This window comes from Cervus canadensis, chromosome 4 (assembly GCF_019320065.1).
Source record: "Cervus canadensis isolate Bull #8, Minnesota chromosome 4, ASM1932006v1, whole genome shotgun sequence".
Classification (NCBI taxonomy): domain Eukaryota; kingdom Metazoa; phylum Chordata; class Mammalia; order Artiodactyla; family Cervidae; genus Cervus; species Cervus canadensis.
Window position 1 is genome coordinate 10026551 of NC_057389.1, and position 23809 is coordinate 10050359.

The window sequence follows — 23809 nt, forward strand, 5'->3', positions numbered from 1 at the left end:
TAATTAGTGAAACTGAACATTTTTAGTGTTTATCATTTGATGAAATGGGCATATGCAAACACTCAGGAAATATCAGCACAAACAAGGAAATAGACATACCGTTACCTCCAAAAGTTTGCTTGTGTCCCTTTTTGAGGTATGTAGTAATAACATTCACCTTGAGGTCTACCCTTTTAACAAATTTTTATTTTTTTTGAAAGAAATACTACCAATCCTACAAAAACTTTTTACAAATGTAAAGAGGAAGTATACAATCTAAAAGTCTAATATTACCCTGTTACCCAAGTCAGAAGAAAGAAAAAAACAAACTTTAAACCAATATACCTCAAGAACTTAAACATAAATGTTCTTAATAAATATTAGCACATCAAATTAAGTGATATATGAAAATGAGAATCAGTCAAGAGCAAGTGATATATAGCCCAGGATCGTTCAGAGTGTTTTAGTATCTGAAAAACCAGAGACAAGACATGGAAGCAACCTAAATGTCCAGGAACAGAAGGATAGATAAAGAAGATGTGGTGCACACATACAATGGAAATTTAATCGTGAAAAAGAATGAAATCATGCCATTTGTAGCAACATGGACGGACCTAGAGACTGTCACACAGAGAAGTCAGGCCAAGAAAGACAAATATCACACGACATCCCTTATAAATGGGATCTAAAAAGAAATGTAAGTGAACTTAACAAAACAGAAACAGACTTGAAGACTTGGAGAACCAACGTATGGTTACCAGAGTGGGGGAAGGGCAGGGGAGGGAGTGATAGAGAGTTTGGGACTGACATGTGTGTACTTCTCTGTATTTAAAATGGAAAACCAACAAGGACCTACTGTATAGCACGGGAAACTGCTCAGTATTTGTAACAATCTAATTGCAGATGGTGATTGCAGCCATGAAATTAAAAGGAGCTTACTCCTTGGAAGGAAAGTTATGACCAACCTAGATAGCATATTAAAAAGCAGAGACATTACTTTGCCAACAAAGGTCCATCTGTTCAAGGCTATGGTTTTTCCATTGGTCATAACTGATGTGAAAGTTGGACTGTGAAGAAAGTGAGCGCAGAATAATTGATGCTTTTGAACTGTGGTGTTGGAGAAGACTCTTAAGAGTCCCTTGGACTGCAAGGAGATCCAACCAGTCCCTCCTAAAGGAGATCAGTTCTGGGTGTTCATTGGAAGGACTGGTGCTCAAGCTGAAACTTCAGTACTTTGGCCACCTCATGCGAAGAGCTGACTCATTTGAAAAGACCCTGATGCTGGGAGGGATTGGGGGCAGGAGGAGAAGGGGACGGCAGAGGATGAGATGGTTGGATGATATCACCGACTCGATGGATATGAGTTTGAGTAAACTCCAGGAGTTGGTGATGGACAGGGAGGCCTGGCATGCTGTGATTCATGGCGTCGCAGAGTCAGACATGACTGAGCAACTGAACTGAACTGAACTGAACTGGAAAAGAATTTGAAAAAGAACGTATACCTGTGTATGTATATGTATAACTGAATCACTTTGTTGTATACCTGAAACGAACATAACATTGTTGATCAACTTCAATATAAAATGGGTTTTGAAAAATAATATACAATACCCAGTAAGGTGGCACAGTGGTAAAGAATGTCCCTACCATACAGGGGACGCAAGAGACACGGCATTGATCCTTGGTTAGGGAAGATCCCCTGGTGTGGGAAATGGCAACTCACTCTAGTATTCTTCCCTGGAAAATTCCATGGACAGAGGAGCCTGGCAGTCTACTGTCCATGGCATCACAAAGAGTCAGACATGACTAAACACACAAGCACACAAAAATCTTATGGTCATCCTAATAGATACAGAGAAAGCATTTGATTGCATTCAACGCATATTCACAATAAACTTTATCCTAATGAAGAGTTATCACCAGTAAACCTACAGCTGACATTGTACTTAATGCTGATAAACTGAACATTTCTAAAATTAGAAAAAGGGCATGGAGTCCACTCTTAATCACATTTAGTCAACAGTGTACAGAGGTCTGAGCCACGGGGTTAAGGTTATAAAAATATTAAATACATGCAGATATGAAGAAGTGAAACTGTTTTTACTCACAGCAGCATGATTTTTATATACAAAATCTAAGGAATCTTAAAAGTCACTACCTATTAGCAATGATTTTACCAGTAATACAAGGTTCATGAGCAATATATACTAGTTAACGACATATCTACATGTTAGCAACAAACAATATGAAAATAAAATTAAGAATGTAATTTCATTCACAATAGTACCAAAAAGAATAAGATACTCAGGAATAAGTTCATCAAAAGAGTGTAGTCTGTACACCACAATGTGTTAAACAACACTGAGAAAAATTAAAGACTACCTAAGTAAATGGTCAAGTAAATGGTCAGATATACTTTGTTCACATGTCAGAAAACAATCACTGAATCCCAATAGGCATATTTGTAGAAACACATAAATCAGTCAAAAAATGTGTATGAAAATGCAAAGTTTCTGGTGTAGTCAAATAAAATTAAAAAAAAAGAGTACTTAGTGGACTTTGACTTATTCTCAAATATTATTATAAAGCTATAGTAATCAAGAGAACTTATTATTTTCAGGAAGGCAAACATTCACATCAATTGAATAGTATAAAGAATCCAGAAATAGACCCTCATCTATGCAGCCAATTTATTTTTGACAAAGTCAAGGCGATTGAATAAAGGAAATAATGGTGTTTTCAGAAACAGTCCTGGAAACATCGACTAAGCATATAAAAAAATTAACCTTGTCCCATTGCTCCTATCTTACTAAAATAAACTTGAAATGGGTTACAGACCTAAAGGTAAGAGTTTAAAGCATATAAAAGAAAACACAGAGAATCTTTAAGTGACCTTCAACTGTGCTGGAAATGTTTGTGAAGAAATAACATATGAGGATTAACTTGCAGTTGAAATTGATATTAACATACAAACAAGGTTACTAATTCGTGAAGATATTGCAAAATAATTTTATTAAAATGGAATTTTCTGTTGACTGAATTGCCCAAGCTTTTCAATAGCTGTTTGGGGCATAACAAATTGCTGTTAAACTTAATTTACAGATATATACATATATTTCTTAACTCTACTGAGAAAAGAAATTTGTAAGAGTATGAAAATAACAAACTAGGATTTTCTTAGCTACTTTGAATACATTTTGATTTTGGTGAGGCATCAATTTATTTGGTAAAATGCTATACAAGCTCATTTTATTAGTCCATATACTTTCTATGTTTATTTTTGAAAAGCCTAGTAGAAAATGGCCTCTATCTACTTTTTGAGTAAAAGAGAACAAGAGAGTAATAAAAATTTAGCTTCCTTCCTAAAAAAAAAAACATCAAGGGAATTCATGAGATACAACTGAAAGTAGATAGAAAGCAGTGAACCATTGAAACTACAGGATGCAATTTGCATAGAGCTGTCAAATGAACTCACTCAGGAGTGAGTGCAGATGGTAGGGAAAAAAGACTTTATTTTCATGATTTAAAAACAAAATAAATTATACAGAACTAAAAAAACAAAACTGAAAAAGAGGGGTAAAAACAAAACTGTTAAGGCCATGGTGATTAATGAGTAATCTCCAGTATTTTTGTCAGTATTTTCAGAATATATAAAACAATATATATCAATATATATATTGATATCTGAAGGGACACACTACTTAGAATATATGAAAAAATTTAATGAAGGAACTGTAGCAGACCTTAGAGATATCCACCAGCTTGACTGTGGAAGGGAGAAAAAAGTTACCCCAGGAATCTAAGATCTAGAGACAGTTGTTGTTGTGTAGTCACTAAGTCATGTCCAACTCTTTTGTGACCCCATGGACTATAGCCTGTCAGGCTCCTCTGTCCATGAGGTTTCCCAGGTAAGAATACTAGTTCAGTTTAGTTCAGTCACTCAGTCGTGTCCAACTCTTTGCGACCCCATGGGCTGCAGCACTCCAGGCCTCCCTGTCCATCACCAACTCCCGGAGTTTACTCAAACTCATGTCCATTGAGTCGGTGATGCCATCACATCATCTCATCCTCTGTCATCCCCTTCTCCTCCCACCTTCAATCTTTCCCAGCATCAAGGTATTTTCTGATGAATCAGTTCTTCTCATCAGGTGGCCAAAGCATTGGAGTTTCAGCTTCAGCATCAGTCCTTCCAATTGTTATCAACTCAAGAGCCGAAATCATGACTTCTTCAGCACCTCCCTAAAAGTGAGGCCTTTTACTAACTATCTTAAGGTAATTAGCTGGTTGGCCTGTTTATTTTGAAGATCAGTTTGGAAAACACTTTAGGCAAAGCAACAGCCATTCAATAGACAGTTAGAAAGAGGTATCACTTCACAAGATGCTCCCTGACTGTCCCTGGTCCATCTCCTCTGGCTTCTCTTGATCAGGGCTCTGCAATAGCAAATGTGCTGTGGACTATACATTTAGCCTGGAGGTTTTTGTTTTTTATTTTCTTCTATTAATTGTGCTAGTAGGAAGAAGAAGAAGCAGGAAATGGCAACCCACTCCAGTATTCTTGCCTAGAGAATCCTGTGGACAGGGGAGGCTGGTGGGCTGCTGTCTGTGGGGCCGCACAGAGTTGAACACAACTGAAGCGACTTAGCATGCATGCATGCATTGGAGAAGGAAATGGAAACCCACTCCAGTGTTCTTGCCTGGAGAATCCCAGGGACAGAGGAGCCTGGTGGGCTGCCGTCTATGGGGTTGCATGTAGTCAGACACGACTGAAGCGACTTAGCAGCAGCAGTGGGAAGAAAACATGGTCATATAAAATAATTCTGGAAAGAACATTAAAAATATTTTAATGCTAACGTGCCGATGTTATAGATGAAAACTAAGGACCAGAAAGGTCATACAACTTGTCAAAAATCCTGTTTCTCATTTGTGTCAGCGCCAGAGGTTGAAGCACTGTCTCCTAAATCACAGCCCTATGTTTAGTTTCTTTGTTTCATTCATTGTTAGCTTAAATTTTTCACCTATAATGCTAATAGAAGTGTTTTCTTAAAGTATAAATCAGTGTACAGTTGAGGAGATCTAGAATAAAAATAATGCGGTGATTATTTGGAGACTTCCCTTGTAGCTTAGTCTGTAAACAGTCTGCTGCAATGCAGGAGACCAGGGTTCCACTCCTGGGTTGGCAAGATTCCCTGTAGAAGGAAATGGGAACACTCCAGTATTCTTGCCTGAAGAATCCCAGGGACAGAGGAGTCAGGCAAGCTATAGTCCATTTGGGATGCAAGAGTCGGACACGACTTAGTAACTAAATCTCCACCACCAGTGATTATTTACATTAAATATGAGTGGTTGGTTTATACAATATGAGTGGTTGGTTTACACAGTTTAATTGGTATCTCATTCACTTTTGTCAAATACATCTCAGGCTTAAATATCCAGAAATGTGGCAAATTTTACCTCATGTCTATAATATCTACTTTATTTTACTTCTCCCAATATATACCTGAATTACATACTTCTTTAATACTTTCAGTTCAGTTCAGCCACTCAGTCGTGTCCAACTCTTTGCAACCCCATGAACCACAGCACGCCAGGACTCCCTGTCCGTCACCAACTCCCGGAGTCCACCCAAACCCATGTCCATTGAGTTGGTGATGCCTTCCAACCATCTCATCCTCTGTCGTCCCCTTCTCCTCCCGCCTTCAATCTTTCCCACCATCAGGGTCTTTTCCAATGAGTCAGCTCTTCGCATCAAGTGGCCAAACTATTGGAGTTTCAGCTTCATCAGTCCCTCCAATGAACACCAGGGCTAATCTCCTTTAGGATGGACTGGTTGGATCTCCTTGCAGTCCAAGAAACTCTCAAGAGTCTTCTCCAACACCACAGTTCAAAAGCATCAATTTTTCGGTGATCAGCTTTCTTTATTGTCCAACTCTCACATCTATACATGACTAATGGAAAAACCATAGCCTTGACTAGACGGACCTTTGTTGGCAAAGTAATGTCTCTGCTTTTTAATATGCTATATAGGTTGGTCATAACTTTCCTTCCAAGGAGTAAGTGTCTTTTAATTTCATGGCTGCAATCACCATCTGCAGTGATTTTGGAGCCCAGAAAAATAGTCAGCCACTGTTTCCACTGTTTCCCCACCTATTTGCCATGAAGTGATGGGACCAGATGCCATGATCTTAGTTTTCTGAATGTTGAGCTTTAAGCCAACTTTTTCTCTCTCTTCTTTCACTTTCATCAAGAGGCTCTTTAGGTCTTCTTCACTTTCTGCCATAAGGGTGGTGTCATCTGCATATCTGAGGTTATTGATATTTCTCCCAGCAATCTTGATTCCAGCTTGTGCTTCTTCCAGCCCTGAGTTTCTCATGATGTACTCTGCATATAAGTTAAATAAGCAGGGTGACAATATACAGCCTTAACGTACTCCTTTTCCTATTTGGAACCAGTCTGTTGTTCCATGTCCAATTCTAACTGTTGTTTCCTGACCTGGATACACTACGTAATATAAAATGTAGATAGGATAGTATGTTTCAGACAAAATCTCAGGCTCAGAATTTCATTTAAAGAGATTAAGTTCTAGAATCACACATTTTTAAATATTATATACCACTAGATGTACAAAGAAGGTATTATCAATTGGTAAAAACTGTAGGGATATAAAACCTCTCTTGGTTATTCATTACTACATTTCTGGATTTGGTCCAGTAAACCAGCAGTCTCATTCACAGAAAACTGCTGTAAATGTTACACAAAAATTACCTTTCTGAGTATAAAGAAATAAACTGTCTTTGAATCTGCCTCTTCAAACCACTATTGTGCTCAGTCATTATGTTGTGTCTAACTTTGCATTTTGTGATCCCATGGGCTGTAGCCCATCAGGCTCCTCTGTCCACAGGACTTTTCAGGCAAGAACACTGGAGTGGGTTGCCATTTCCTCCTCCGGATGATGTTACCAACCCAGAGATCAAACCTGTGTCTCCTGCATTGCAGGTGGATTCATCACAGTTGAGCCACAGGGGAAGCCTTGCCTCTTCAAAAAGGGTTGATGATTATATAATAAGTAGAACTAGCATGTTTAAATTTTATGTTTCTGCTTATTGGTTGACAGTATAAGACAACCCCTGACAGACAGTAGGAAAAATTTTTATCCTAATGGATAAATGTAATATTCTACTATAATAGCTTAATTCAGGTTACATGTATTTTTATATGAAGGTTTAGTAAATGTATCTCAAAATTGTTTAAAAAAATTATTAGATTGTAAACCTTTCAATCTAAGTTTTCTGAAAATAATTAAGATATGTGTATGTACATGTTTGTGAATTTTCACAAAAATATAGAATATGAAACATATAGATTACATACAAGTATATGTGACTATGAAAATATGGTACTATATTATTCATATTTCATAAAGGTTGAGACATAGCCCACTCTGGTATTAACAGGGCCAGACTATCACAAATAGTTTTCAGAGAGTGACCTAAGTCCATTAACAACATTTCACATTAAACACATCTTCATTCAGAGTCTTTAAACACCTTCTGGAGAAGGCAATGGCAACCCACTCCAGTACTCTTGCCTGGAAAATCCCATGGGCAGAGGAGCCTGGTGGGCTGCAGTCCATGGGGTCACGAAGAATTGGACATGACTGAGCAACTTCACTTTCACTTTTCACTTTCATGCATTGGAGAAGGAAATGGCAACCCACTCCAGTGTCCTTGCCTGGAGAATCCCAGGGACGGGGGAGCCTGGTGGGCTGCCGTCTATGGGGTCGCACAGAGTCGGACACAACTGAAGCAACTTAGCAGCAGCAGCAGCAAACACCTTCTTAATAAGCACTGTATAGAACTAGATCACAGAGTCATTGTTCTGAAAAAGATCTAGAAGTGTTTATCAACTCGCTGCAAAGAGAACATTTTAGCCAACCACCTTCTTCAATATCTCTACAGAAAGAAATTTAAACTCCATTTAATTGGAAGAGATTAATATTTTTAGAGTGGAAGGAATATAGAAGGTAAACTAGCGAAAGCTGCAGAGTCTCAAAAGAAAGGATCTGATGAGCACAGATGCAAGGCAGTTACTGACAGCAGGAATCTTAGGGACAAAGTCCAGGACCACACCCATTTCAGATCACTGGGCTGCCTTCAGTTCAGTTCAGTTCAGTCGCTCAGTCGTGTCCGACTCTTTGCGACCCCATGAATTGCAGCACGCCAGGCCTCCCGGTCTTAACAGGTACTATAAATTCCTTAGTCTTAGCCTCCCCCAAGCATGTAGATAGGCTGCAAACTAGAACTGTTGTGCTCAGGGAAAGGCCTTTTAATCCTATAAAAGACCTAGATAAAGAAGAGGCAATTCCCAGTGCACAGATTCCACAGGCAGATTCTGAAGGTCACAGCAGAGAAAAGAGTTTGAAAAATAGGTTTTGTTGTTGTTCTGGTCATTGTCCTCCCTCCCTCCTCTGCTCCCTTTCATCATTTTAAAGACTAGCTTTTTAAGTATGTAAAGTAAAACGTCTGTATGTTTTCAGACATAAAGTTTATGGATGAATAAGAACACTGGGAATAATGGAGAAAATGCAAAAATCAAATATTTTGTACTAAAGGATAAATAAAATATTTGGGGTAAAAGAGAAAAAGTAATTGAGGGAAAGCTAATGATTGAGTTGAGTAAACCTGAGAAGACAGTCCCTGAACACTGCCCCCCATTACCCACTCCCTTCAGATCTAGTACTTGGAATAGGGTTTCTATAGAAAAAAACAAGAAACAAACAAACAAACTGTTGTACCCAGATCGCGGAATCCCACCAAACACCGTAGGAGCTGCGGATCGATGCATAAACAGTGAGGAACTTTATTACAAGCTCGAGCAGGGACTCTCTTCACACAAAGGCGAAGGAGCCCCGAGTGAAAGCGGCGAATCGTTTTTATACTGCATAGCAGGGGAAGCGGGAAGGGAAGCTTAAGGGGGTTGGTTAATTCTTCAACTAAGGATGTCTTGTTAGCTACTGATTGGTGGGTTAGAGTAAGGGGGGGTGACGGACTTTCCTGTCCTCCCCTGATTGGCTCGTTGAGTTTCTTTCTCTCCTCGGGAGGGGGTTTTACTCAAAATGGCGGTGCTATCCTAAAATGGAGTCATTTGGGTTTCACATTTCACATTTCCCCCTCTTCTAGTTCCTATGGAAGGCCCAATCATGGGTCTTCTACAGAGTCAACTTTATCATCTGTGGAGACAGTCGAATATTGAGATCTGAGTAACATTATGTGGACGGTATTAAATCTATCTTTTACAAAGGACATAATTTTATTTAATATACAGGGACCTACAGTTAAGATTAGTTTCCGGGTTGTCTTTGGCCAATCAATCTAATTCAGAGTCTTTCCTGGTGGCGCACACATCACTCAGCCAAGATGGATGCTAGGAGAGGAATTCTGGGAAGTGGACGGACAGGCAGTGTCTCCTCTCGACCTTTCTCGAACTCTTCTGGCTGGTAGTGGCTTATTAGTTCCGTATTCCTTATCAGGATCTCCTGTCATAAAACAACTCATGCAAATGGTTACTATGGTGCCTGGCCAGGGTGGGCGGTTTCAATCAGTGTGCTTCCCCTAACAGCTCCCCCCTGAGAGACTTCATACTCAGATGCTCTGGGAATTGGGGCGGAGGTCTCTTCTGTAACTTCCTGCTGTGCCTGGGCGTAGGCCTGCCTAGCAGAGCAGAAGTCTCTCTATACCTGACCTCAGTTGGGGTGTTATCTGAAACCAGCTTTTACTCTTGTAATAACAGCAATTTAGTTTGAAACTGTTGGCGCCTTTCAGAGATAAAATAGACAGGGGCCAAACAGGAGACCTAACAGGATGGTCATCACTGGTCCCCAGAAACAGGAGGCAACATTTGGGGTGAGGGTTTGTGACTTTTTTTTTTTTTTTTTGATTGGCTGGTGGTCAAGCAACAGAGCTGTGCTCCAGGAATCTTGTGTTTAGTCTGAAGTTGCCATCCTCCACCTGGGTGGGGGCTCCAGTTCTGTAGAAGAACTCAAAAGACATTGCTATGCATATTTCTTTGAGTAGGAACCAGGACTGTCTCAAAGCTGTACCACAGTTTGATTGTTTCCCCTCTGTTTCTGTATTCCCTCCCTTCCCTGATGAGCAATTGTTTGAATCCACCCTTTGGAACACAGGGAAGGTCAAGGAGGCTGAATGAAGCCTATATCCTACAGATAAGAAATGGAGAACACACAGCAGATCTGTACTCCAGAGTCGCCACCTCACAGAGTCCTGCTCAGTTTTAATTTAGGGAACAGGGCAACTATGACTGTGATAACTTCCTGTCAAAATGGGGCATAGGAGAAGAGACACTGAATTGGAAGTATTCTTGAGTTCTAAGTCCTAGATCTGAGCCTTGTATGATTAAAATCTCAATCCCTTGGTCTGCCATTTTGTTGTAACATACCCAATTAGCAGTAGCTGGAGGAGGGATAACTGGAGTTTTAATAGACAAAATAAATCTCTTTCTTTTAGAAGAATAGGCCTGAAACCCAGTCTGGACCTGGCACTTCAGGGAGACTTGTAGCCAGGTGGCCAGTTGCCTAGCTTTATAAAAAGTAAGGTAGAAGCTACTAGCTTCCAGCAGACATTGTTTTGAGAATGGTGGCATCTAAGCCTGACACGACTCAGAAAACTCAAGTGTTTAGCAATACAATGTCTGATCTGAAATTACACCCATAGTAACACCTGGTTATTTCTCAGGATGTCTGAACCATAGCTGAGTACTCTATTTTGACTTTTAATTGTAAAATTTTTCCTTAATAGCCAAAGCAGATGGCACCATTAATGATGTCAGTGTTTCTCTAGGTATGAGAAGATGCAAGAATTGGGACTCAAAAAATCTCCTGAAAAGATCTAACTATCTGAAGGTCTGTTCTGCCAGTTTTGCTCAGACCACCGAGTGCCTCATTCTTGATTTTCACCCTGAACTCCTTTCAGGGCCGTTGAAAGTCAGCTGTTGCAGTTGTCATGATTTAATATCTGTAGATGTAGATGGCAAGTGTCAATCTTCAGTTGGCAGAGCCCCTTTTTGCTCATAAACTTGACCATGATTTTGAGGGGGGCATTTCATGACCATTTTATCCCATGGTGCTGAGAATGTCCATTCTCAGGTTTGGCAAAGATTTTGTTGACTGGCCACTCAATGTGCTGTTACTGGACTAGGCCATAAAACAGTATCCAAAATTCTCTGGACCTCCTGTCTTACTAGCCTCTTGGTCCAGGAAAACATTCCCTCTTGTTGTTTTTTCTCATATCTAGAGTTACACTGTTATCATCATCGATCTCATAGGGAACTATATATTATTTCATCAGAGGCCTCAGTCACACATTTGGCACTGTAAGAAATAGCAGTTTTGTAAAACAGGTGAAATACAAAGAACATAGCCAGCAGTATTAGTAAAGTCACAAGTAAGACAAGTTAAGAGCTTCTATTAGATGTAGCCCAGTATATCTCAGGTCATCTGACTTAGTCTACTCTGTATGAATCTTTATCTTTCAGGGAAATTATACATTGGCACCACCATCTATAAGGCACATAGCCCAGTTTTCTAGTGTTACTAGACTGATTATCCTTAGTATGACTTAATTGTTTTCAGCACAGAGGAAACTTTAAACCTAAATTACCATAGCATGGTGTTATCTATATAAATCCATCTCATAATTGTGGGAGATTTTTTTTTCCTTTGCTAAAACTTTTTGTTGCTCTGATTGAACTTGAGGAATAGAAAAAGGCTCAAATTTATTTATGGCCAGAGTCAGAGTAGGCATTATTAATTGGCCCAGTGAGGGGATCCCGTCTGGTAGTATCACAGTGACCTGAATATGACTATAATTTTTTTTTTAAAGTAAATTTCCTCAGGGCCAACCAGTTAGAGTCTTGTAGTAGAGAAATTTACCAAGGTAACCCAGAACTAGATACAGGTAATTGGCCACAAACCCAACAAGTGGATTGATTTCTAAAACTAGCATAGGATCAGGCCTATGATAGAAAAGCATTTGATTTATATGCAAAGGTCTAAGAAGTCAAGAAAACATTATAAATGATCATACGAAGCAGATCCAGCATCTTGGGCAAGCTGTCTACCTCTGATGTTGTTGTCTTCTCATCCTGGTGTAGTGTAGTTTTTCTTGTTTGAGCATCATTTTAAGGTGAGATCAGGTCAGCTATCTTCTCTATAGACCAATCCAGTGTAGGGGCCTTTGGAAGTGGGAATTAATCTAAGAGTTAATTTCCCTTCAGTTTCATTGTGCATGAGCTAGTTAAGAGTACCTGATAAAAAGCCCTTCTATCCAGGTTGGAGACAGTCTCTTAAATTATGTCTTTTTCCAGTCCTGGTTGCAGGTCATGAGGCATCTGATCTTCATCCAAAGATAGATTACTGAGATAAACTTCAGAAACAAACTTTCACATTAACATCACATAACAGCAAAGAACTATCTGAGAAATGAGTCTTACTACATGCAGACCTCCATTAAAAAACTGGGATTTAACATTTTTTGAAATATCTTTTTCTCCCTAAAGTTACCCTCATTTTTATCAAATACAACCAAATTAAGACTAGTTTGTTTGCAAAATAGGTCTGTTCTCACTAATTTTGGTCTGATGATTTATATAACCATAATTGATTATAGACTTTTTATTTTGCTAAAACGTTTATAGAATCTCAGGCTGAACTTTTAATATAAAACAGGGCTGGGAAACTAACACCAAAGGCTTATCACAGATTTTGCCTAACAAATCTAGGTGAACTCCTCTTTTTAAGGTCTCAATAATTCCTTGAGATTTTTGTACCTGTTAGTGAGATAACCTTCCTAGCTTATTTGATAAACTTACTGGAAACCTAAGAGTTTCAAATTTCTGGAGGAAAAAATATAATTGTTTTGTTTATAACGTGTAATTTTACCAAATTATTTTCATAATTAGTTTGAGAGGAAGGTTTTCCCTACTCCCAGAAAACACAAGATTCAAACCTATAATTCCTATAACCATAAAAGTTATAAGCATATTCGCTGGTTCATTCAGTCCTTTGTTAACTTTTGTGAAGTCATCAGGTTTTTCATTAGAATACCAAGACATATCAAAATGTTAAGAACTCCATATAATTTCTAGGATATCTGTGTTAGTAATTTTCCATACGTTATAACATGAGCGGATTTATTACTCATTTGATAATCTTTTTCATGTAATTTAACCAACCAAATAAACACAGTTTAATATCTCTCTTTGGGATGTTTCAGGGGCCCTCTGAAGCACCCCAAAGTTAGCTAGAGGTCAAAGGAACTTCAAAAGAATTTGATTTAGGAAGTTTTATCCAAAAGGTCAATTAAAAGCATTTAGAACATTTGGTCAGATTTAGTCAATGTTGATGGGTGTATCATTTAGCTTGTTGATATGTCACAATGGGCGTAAATACCAAGGCTCAAGGTCTAGTGAAAGTCAGCTCCGCCATCTTGGACCTAATTGGCTCTAACCAGTTTTCTTATGACAGTGTCATTTTTAACAAAATCCATTTATCTAACTAATTATAATCTAATTTTAGAAAATCCTGACTGCGCATAATTTTTTTTAGTATTTTTTCATAACCCCCCCCTTTTTTTTTTTTTTTACTGAAAGCACACTTCCTGCTTTCCTTTAGCAACCAAGAGCTAACTTTTATATTAGCATTTTATAGATTGGTGAGCATAAATACCAGTGATAACTTCTAAAACCCTTGCTTTCTTAAAACATTTTAGGATGGCATCAAACATTATTCATTTATAGTCCCAAATCTCTTTAGTTTTTCTGTAAAAGGAAATCAGTGTTTAGTAGTAAATGTTTCAAAATCTTATTTAATTTGGAAATGATCTAATTATTTAATAGACTTATAATACTTAGTTCAGCACAACCCTTAGAAATTCAAGTTACGCCAATCTGGGGAGACTATTGTAGCAGATATTCTCAAAGAATAATTACTCTTACTAGAGTTTATATACAAACTCATACCTCATTTACATTTTTTAGAAGTTCTTTCACTCGAGGTAATTTCCTTGTTGACAAACTTGTAACAGGTATAATATTTAACTTATATTAAACCTAGATACAATGAAAATATTCTACTTGATGTTAATTACTCTAAGACATGTCTGTATTAGACAGGTCAACAAACAAACATTAATATCAGGTATTTAATACTGAATATTTCCCTGAATATTCCCTGAATATTCCCTGAAATTCAGGTTCAGTTCATCTGAACCTGGAATTTATTGTTTAATTTAGAATTATTTGATTTGTAAGCACTTACCTTTTTCTAAGCCAATTAAATAGACCTCATTTACAAATTAACCTAAAAAATATTACCCAGAGACAAAGACATACCAAAACATATTTAGACAGACACAGTGCAAGATCTAGCTTCATTTTCTAAGTTTGGTCATGAATTAGATATTACAATATAAAATTTAAATAAATAACATTTTTAAAGGCTTTTTTCCTTTTTCTCTCAGTCTCAGGAGTTAGAGATGGTCTAGATAAGTGTTCCTGAGAGCTCTGGTCTCAAGGCACAGGGAAAGAAAATCAAGTTCTAACAAAATGGCAGCAGGTCTAAATGGTGGCCAGACAAAGCAAAATGGCCGTCACAAATCACAACTGGGTCTGTCCCATCGTCGGTCAGTCACACAATGAACAAATAAGACGACACACCAGACAAATAACAGAGCGCGCAATTCCGAGAACAAAAGGTGCAGAGTATATCAGATGTATATATATATATATATCTATACGGGACTACTGAGTGGGAGCTGGAAGACGTCTCTTCCTGCTCCCTGCTGGAGACCGTATCGGCATGTCCGCCTAGGTTTAAGTCCAGCTACAGAGCGGGGCCCCCTTACAGATACAAATGCAGCTGCTGCTACTGCTTACCGGCCATTCGTCCTCTGAAGCACGGGTCCTGGAGGGTCTGGGGGATCCCGGACGAGCCCCCAAAATGTTGTACCCGGATAGCGGAATCCCACCAAACACCACAGGAGCTGCGGATCGATGCATAAACAGTGAGGAACTTTATTACAAGCTCGAGCAGGGACTCTCTTCACACAAAGGCGAAGGAGCCCCGAGTGAAAGTGGCGAATCTTTTTTATACTGCATAGCAGGGGAAGCGGGAAGGGAAGCTTAAGGGGGTTGGTTAATTCTTCAACTAAGGATGTCTTGTTAGCTACTGATTGGTGGGTTAGAGTAAGGGGGGGGGGCGAGGGACTTTCCTGTCCTCCCCTGATTGGCTCGTTGAGTTTCTTTCTCTCCTCGGGAGGGGGTTTTACTCAAAATGGGGGTGCTATACTAAAATGGAGTCGTTTGGTTTTCACATTTCACAAAACAAACAAAAAGCAAAAAAACAACCTAGCTATTTAGAAGTTGGGACACTTTTCTATCACTGAGGTTTAATCAACTTTAGTAATTCCATCAGATACATAACTCTACAGAAATTATACAGAAGTTATAATTACCTTAGCTAACAATAAAGCATTTAGAAATATACCCTGATCTGAAGAGTTCCCTAGTCTAGAGAGAACGAAACATGCTCATCTGTCTCAGGGTGATTGCATGTGCCCAGTCACTTCAGTTGTGTCCAACTCTTTGTGACCCCATGGACTGTAGCCCACCAATCCATGTAGCTTCTCTGTCCAGGGAATTCTCCAGGCAAGAATACAGGAGTGGGTTGCCTTGCCCTTCTCCAAGGGATCTTCCTGACTCAGGGATTGAACCCACATCTCTCACGTTTCCTGAGCTGGCAGGTGGGTTCTTTACCACTCGGGCCGCCAGGGAAGCCCCTTCAGTGTGATTAGTTCACAATGGATTCTCATTTGGCCCTTCTGTAAAGGCTCTTCCCTTTCCCACCATTACCCTGCACTGACTGTTAAAAATGAACCAAAGGCCCCAAATGGAGTCACTTATGCTAGACCATGCCACCAAACTGAAGTTTAATACTATTAGGTAGTTGGAATAGGAAAAAGGAGTCCAAAATGGCAGTGGCTAAAAGATAAAGAAAGGGAAAAGCCGGCAAAAATGGAACAAAAAAACCCCTGTGGACCCGAGTGAGCACTTCAGGTGAAACAAACACACCCTCTTCTGGGCTAGGCCAGTTTGCATAGAGCAGGCTCAGCGGGGAGGAGACAAATGAATAAAAGGAGGAGGCCAAGACGGATGGAGGCCTCTCCTTTGGGGTCAGCCCACCTTCATTCCTCAAGGGTGTACTATCCTTTGCTTGCCAAATAAAACTGAGCTGTAACAGAGCTGTAATACTGGTCTGCCATTTCAAATCTTTGCTGTGGCAACACAGAACTGAGGAAATTACACACTCCCCCGACAATACCAACCCTAAATAATACTTCAGCTTTCTTTAGAAGTGTTGTCTTAATTGGTCAGTCAGCAATTTTCTGATGAGCACCAGTGTGGTGATCTGTTGCATGGAGCCGTTCCATCAGTGTCCCCCAAAGGAAAATGCAGTAACCCACCTACGAAGGCCCTTTTCTCCCACAAGTTAGGTGACCCAATCTGAAATAAGTCTTTATTCTATGTATGACTTCCTTGTCCTACCTTAGGAAACATGCTCCTTCTTGTATTCCTCTGGAGCTCCCCTCTACTTGCTAGATGAGACACTGCCCAATTCATCAATCATTTAATGAATTGAATTAGATGTTTTAAATTTATTTGACTAATGGCTAATTCTTCTTAACAACAACAAATGAATGCAAAATTATTCCCTGGTTAAGACATCTTTAGTAAGTCCTGTGATATCAGGATACATCTTAAATCATTTAGACTACAGAATTTTACCATAAGGACATGATCTGTCTTAATTTAAGAAGGTTCATTTTCTGCCTCTATCCAAATTTACAATATGTCCTAGTCACAATGTATATCTCCTTAGTAAAAGAGTATATCATACTCTCCAATGTCTCTCCTGCACATTTTAATTCTTTTGGTATTTGTTCTGTATCTGTACTCCTCTTTTAAACTTTTAATTACTCAGTTCAAGTATCCATTCTCCTTATTTGTTAACCTTTACCTCCCTGGGAAGTAATGGGTGTCTTCTCCCCTGTTTTACCACAGGATTTTGTGTGAAGTGAAGTGTTAGTCCCTTAGTCGTGCCTAACTCTTTGCAACCCCATGGACTGCAGCCCACCAGGCTCCTCTGTCTATGGGATTTTCCAGATAAGGATGTTGGAGTGGTTTGTCATTTCCTTCTTGAAGGGATCTTCCCAAATCAGGGATCAAACTTGGGTCTCCTGCACTGCAGACAGATTCTTTACTGACTGAGCTACCAGAGAAGCCCAGAATTTTGTGTAGTACTTTATTAAGAAACAATTAGCCAATTTTATCATCCTTTTTGCTTGTGAATGCATCAGTTTCTTTCAGTGCAGTCGCTCAGTCATGTCTGACTCTTTGCGACCCCATGAATCGTAGCACGTCAGGCCTCCCTGTCCATCACCAGCTCTCAAAGTTTACTCAAACTCATGCCCATTGAGTCAGTGATGCCATCCAGCCATCTCATCCTCTGTCATCCCCTTCTCCTCCTGCCCCCAATCCCTCCCAGCATCAGGGTCTTTCCAATGAGTCAACTCTTTGCATGAGGTGGCCAAAGTACTGGAGTTTCAGCTTCAGCATCAGTCCTTCCAATGAACACCCAGGACTGATCTCCTTTAGGATGGACTGGTTGGATCTTCTTGCAGTCCAAGGGACTCTCAAGAGTCTTCTCCAACACCACAGTTGAAAAGCATCAATTCTTTGGCGCTCAGCTTTCTTTATAGTCCAACTCTCACATCCATACATGACCACTGGAAAAACCATAGCCTTGACCAGATGGACCTATGTTGGCAAAGTAATGTCTCTGCTTTTTAATATGCTATCTAGGTTGGTCATAACTTTCCTTCCAAGGAGTAAGCATCTTTTAATTTCATGGCTGCAGTCACCATCTGCAGTGATTTTGGAGCCCAAAAAAATGAAGTCTGACACTGTTTCCACTGTCTCCCCATCTATTTCCCATGAGGTGGTGGGACCAGATTCCATGATCTTAGTTTTCTGAATGTTAAGCTTTAAGCCAACTTTTTCACTCTCTTCTTTCACTTTCATCAAGAGGCTCTTTAGGTCTTCTTCACTTTCTGCCATAAGGGTGGTGTCATCTGCATATCTGAGGTTATTGATATTTCTTCCGGCAATCTTAATTCCAGCTTGTGCTTCTTCCAGTTCAGAATTTCTCATGATGTACTCTGCATATAAGTTAAATAAGCAGGGTGACAATATACAGCCTTTCCCTATTTGAAACCAGTCTGTTGCTCCATGCCCAGTTCTAACTGTTGCTTCCTGACCTGCATACAGGTTTCTCAAGAGGCAGGTCAGGTGGTCTGGTATTCCCATCTCTTTCAGAATTTTCCAGTTTATTGGGCCCCTAATATTGTATGATATTCCAGAATAAGGATGACATATTATCCAGATCCTACAATCACACACTCAATCCACACCAGTAGTTCGAGTTGGGGTATTTATGTACATATATTTTATTTCATTAAGTAAATAAATGAGTCACATATTTGAAATAAGCATCAGAATTTAGAGCCTTAATTTTATACCTATTTAATTTAATAACTTTATAAAAATACAGTACTACCTGCTACCATCAGCAATACGTTCTCTGTATTAGGGTTTTCCAGAGAAATAGAATGGAAGAAAGGAGTAAGGCAGGATTGATTAATCTGTCTATCTCTGTCTATCTGTTTATCACAGGAATTGGCTCATGTTGTTGTGAAGGCCAGTAAGTCCCATGTTCTGGGTCTGGAGAACCAGGAAAGCTGGTGGCATAATTCAGTCTGAGTCTGAAGTATAGACTGAATTTGAAGCTGGTCAGGGGAGGGCTGATGGTCTATATAAGTGCTGGTTTGAGGCTGAAAGCCTGAGAACTAGGAGCCCCAGTGAGTCTGAAGGTGGGAGAAAATGGGTGTCAGCTCAAGTAGAGACAGCAAATAGCCTTTCCTCCAACTTTTTGTTCTCTTTGGGCCATCATTGCACTGGATTCCGCCCACATTGCAGAAGGTCATCTCCTTTACTCAATTTGCCAATTCAAATGCTAATCTCTTCCAGAAACACTTTCACATACACATTCAGAAATAATACTTTACTAACAATATGGGCATTCCTTAGCCTAGTCAAACTGACATATAAAATTAAATATCACACTTTCTAAGAGTTTTTCATACTATTTTAGGAATATATGTTTGATGCTTTTTAAGGAATGCTTGGAAATGTAGAAAAAGTAAATAAAATGTAAACAGAACTGTCATAATGCCAATAAAAGTTACAAATATCACTAATATGTTTTATCTTCTCCACTTTTTCTATGTAAACCAATGAATTCCAATTATGTAAGAATGCTTTTTTTTTTGCATTCAAGCATGTAATTCTGTTTTTATATGATGCTTAACTAAAAGAAAACATTGATAGCATCACAAGTTCCATTTTCCTTAAAAAATAAAATTGAGTCCTTGCAAATGTAGTATGTCTTAAAACCTTTATCTTTGGTACTTTTCATGTTTGTGTTCCAGGGGACATTTACTAATTTCCACAATAAATAACAACACTAACTGGAAACATGTATATTGTGGACCGTCGCATGGTATTAGAAAGTAAGAAAAGTGACTCAAATAATGTTAATGGGTGAGTAGTCAATATTACTATGCCATCATAGTTCCTTTAACCTAACAAATAGTTCACCACACACTAAAGAGGACTTTTAAATAAATAGCCTAGATTAACGAAGAATTTAAGTTGAGTACACAAATGATTCAAAAATACAAACCTCAAGACATTTATAATGTAACTCACCTATTCTTCTAGAAAATAGCAAAAGGGAAAAATAAACATTACTCCTGATATCACCTCTCAGGGAACATCCTTATTAATACTTCAGCATTCATATTTCCTTGTTTCTACCTAGCTCAACTGGTAAAGAACCTACCTGCAATGCAGGAGACCCTGGTTCAATTCCTGGGTTGGGAAGATTCCCTGGAGAAGGGATAAGCTACCCACTCCAGTATTCTTGGGTTTCCCTGGTGGCTCAGGCGGTAAAGAATCCACCTGCAATGCAGGAGACCTAGGTTCGATCCCTGCACTGGGGAGATCTGCAGGAGGGCATGGCAACCCACTCCAGTGTTCTTGCCTGGAGAATCCCGATGGACAGAGGTGTCCGGCAGGCTACAATTCATGGAGTCGCAGAGTCAGACACGACTAAGCACAGCACAGCACATATGTCGGCAAAATAGAAAAATGACCAAACTATATATTTTGTTTTTTCCAAGCATTTTTTCTAACCTATAATTGTCTACATACCTAAAATGTTATGTATTAAACCTCTGACTCTATATCAAGATATACATATATAGATATATATTTTTCCATGAATATTGTACTGAATCTCTCAACTCCTTTCTTATAACTTCTGCTATTTCAGACACTCATATTCTTATTTTCTAATTTATCCCCACAGAATATAAAACTCCATGCCAGACTTGCCAACTAGTACTTTATTTCTGAACATATCCTTTCCTGCTCAAAACTTACTACTTATGCCAACCCAGATTAAGTACATATTTCATAAATATCTACATGCATTAGTGTCATCACTTACTTCTCCCCATAGGTGTTGTGTACTGAGTCGCTCAGTCATGTCTGACTCTTGCAACCCTCTGAATAATAGCCTGCCAAGCCCTCCATCCATGGGATTTCCCAGGCAGGAATGCTGGATTGGGTTGCCATTTCCTTCTCCAGAGGTTCTTCCAAACCCAGAGATTGAACCTGCATCTCTTGCATCTCCTGCATTGCAGGCAGGTTCTCTACAGCTGAGCCATCAGGGAAGCCTTCCTTTTTTTCTCCTTTATACATTAACAGCCAAACAATACTACCTGCCATCCTAATAGTTCAAACTTTTTTGATTCCTTGCCTTTCTTTTGCTCATGCTGTTTCTATTAACTTAAGTGCCCTCATTCAACAGGCCTTCCTACAGAAATACTGCCGTTGTTCAAGATCCATGGCCAACATTACACTCTTAAGGTAGCTGACTAGATTTCCCTTGCTACATATGTTTCTCCTCTTCTTTGATCTTTCATACATTTATATATTTTAAGAACATTTATCTAAGTCTGCATGGGACTATTTATCTGCTAATTTACTTATTATTTCATGTATTATTTATATATTTTATCCCGCCTTTGTATAAATATGTAAAGAAAGTGTGTCAAAATGTGTTAAAAAAAAACACAAAGTCTTTTACCAATTTTGTTGCTGATATTTCTGTGTCTAGTATATAGCAAGTGAATGATAGATCCTTATGTAGTTGAATTCATGGAAATTTTAAGAGGCCTGATTAAAAGCTATAATTTATGTCATGTATTGTACACCATTTAAGATCTAAATAACTACTCTGAAAGCAACGTTTAGGTAGAGCTGATAATTCAAAATATTTTTTTCTTTCATTTTAAATGCAGTGACAAGATCGTCCCATAATCCCTAAAATCAATACCTATAAACGTGTACACTTTTAACAAACAAGTCAATCCAACTGCAATGTATGCCTCATTCATAGCATGATAATTTGGACATCATCAAAAAGAAAAACCTCCCAGCAAAAAACTGCTTAACTTCTCCTTAGATAAATAGAGCTCCTCCAGCTTTCATGGCCTATAAATTCCCAGGTCAATATTACAAATGATTTACTCTTACCACAGTGAGAATACTGTAAAAACATTGATTCTGGAAGGCTGGAAGATGGTGAGGACACCGCCTGGGAGACCCTCCATGGAGAAGCTGGAGGTAGGAGGAAGCTGGCAACATTTAATGGCTTACACAGGTGGAGAGACAAAGGCTGAACCAGAGAGGTCTCAGTAAGCTCATGGTTAGACTTTGTGCTCTGAGCTCTGTCCCTGAGTTGACTGTTTTCTTTCATGAGAAGATAGACTCAAAACAAAACAAGTTCATATGAGCTCAGGGAAAGGGAAGTAGATGTAGGCCGTAACTTTTCAGGATAGTTACAGTTCTTTTGTAGAACAGCTTAGATCGGTGGTTCTCAAAGTGTGGTTTCTGGACCAGCAGCATCAGCGTCACCTGACAATTTGTTGGAAATGCAACTTTAATCACCCAAACAGGTGATGAGCTGAATTGGGACCACAGATCTTAGTCTGCCAACCTCCAGTCTAGATGACAAGTGTTTATCAAATAAGAGAACACGTAATCATCTACATATTTCAGGAAAGTTCTTATGACTCTAATTTTGTGGAAGATGAACTGAGGCAAAGATAGGTTAATTATGTTCCAAGGTCTTAGTGCAAAAATGCACTGCTTAGTCATGGGATATGCAATTTAAGTCTAACTCCCTAGCCTCTAAACTGTACACTATCACTTCTTTCACAATGGAGAAATGAAATAAGGTGTATAATGCTATAATAATTTTAAATGTGCTAATAATTAAACAGTTTTCTGAAAAGAATATAAAACCGACTGATCTGGCATATAAAGAGTTCAGAAGACACCACCTCCATTCTCACAACAGAATAAAGTTGAGAAAATCTGAAAGCCAGTAATTCTTCTTTCAATATGAGAGAATTGGGATCACAGGGAAAAGTACTGCCCTGAAAGCTGGAGAGATGGGTAAACTCAGAAAATCACAGCTTACAGAGGGAGCAGATACCCACAACTGAAGCCAGCATCAAAGGGAGCCCTAAATGGACTGCCACAATTTCATGAGCCTAACGTCTAGAAATCTCACCAGGCTCTCATTATGAAAAGTGGAGAAAAGTCCCCTCATGCTTCTGGCAGGTGAAGGGGAGAAGTACCACTTTTGAAATATGTACAGAGCACCTATTCTTCATAGCAAATGTCTCTCCCTAAGGAAATTATTTTTCCAGAGCCTGGCAAGATTGATTTTGCTGTTGTTGCTATTTCATTAAGTCATGTCCAACTCTTTGTGATCCCATGGACTGCAGTCTGCCAGGCTCCTCTGTCTGTAGGATTCTCCAGGCCAGCATACTGGAGTGGGTTGCCATGCCCTCCTCCAGGGGATCTTCCTGACAGGGAGATCAAACCAGGGTCTGCTGCCTGGCAGGAGGTTTCTTTACCACTGACCACCAGGGAAGCCCCAAATTTGATTTTACCAGAACCTGAACTGACCAAGGGGAGAAGGGCATGGAAACCCACTCCCGTATTCTTGTCTGGAGAATTCCATGGACAGAGGAGCCTGGTGAGCGACTGTCCATGGGACTGCAAAGAGTCGGACATGACTGAACAACTAACCCAACAACTAACTGACCAAGGAGAAGAGAAATACCCAACTCCAGCCCCCTCAGCCTTCCTGCGTCACCTAAAGTATCGAAGACAGAAAAGTGAGGAGAATGAGTGCAGGTCACAACCTGGGAGCACAGGTCCCTTCAAAGAATGGAACCTACCAATGGAGTCACAGATGCCTCCTCTCCCCCGACACTTCACCATCACAGTAACTGGGGTCCTTTATAACAATGAGGGGTGCCAGGTGAAAGAACTGCAAGCCCTGTTCCTACTTTAAGAGAGATTGTCATACCAAGTGAAACAAGACAGACAGGGAAAGACACACATCATATGATATTACTTATATGTGGAATCTAAAAAAAAAAAATGTACACATGAACTTACCTACAAAACAGAAATAGAATCACAGATGTAGAAAAAAATACCTTATGTTTTCTGAGGGGTAAATGGGGGGAGTGATAATTTGAAAGAATGGACTGACATG

At 39.3% G+C, this 23809-nt stretch overlaps 1 long non-coding RNA gene across 1 annotated transcript; it reads left to right on the forward strand.

Moving 5' to 3' along the window:
- The first annotated feature begins 274 nt into the window (after positions 1-274).
- On the forward strand, positions 275-11017 carry LOC122441029. Its single transcript, XR_006269175.1, has 4 exons — positions 275-285; positions 3906-3909; positions 10584-10587; positions 10833-11017. It is a non-coding gene; the product is annotated as an uncharacterized LOC122441029 (long non-coding RNA).
- Positions 11018-23809: the final 12792 nt, after the last annotated feature.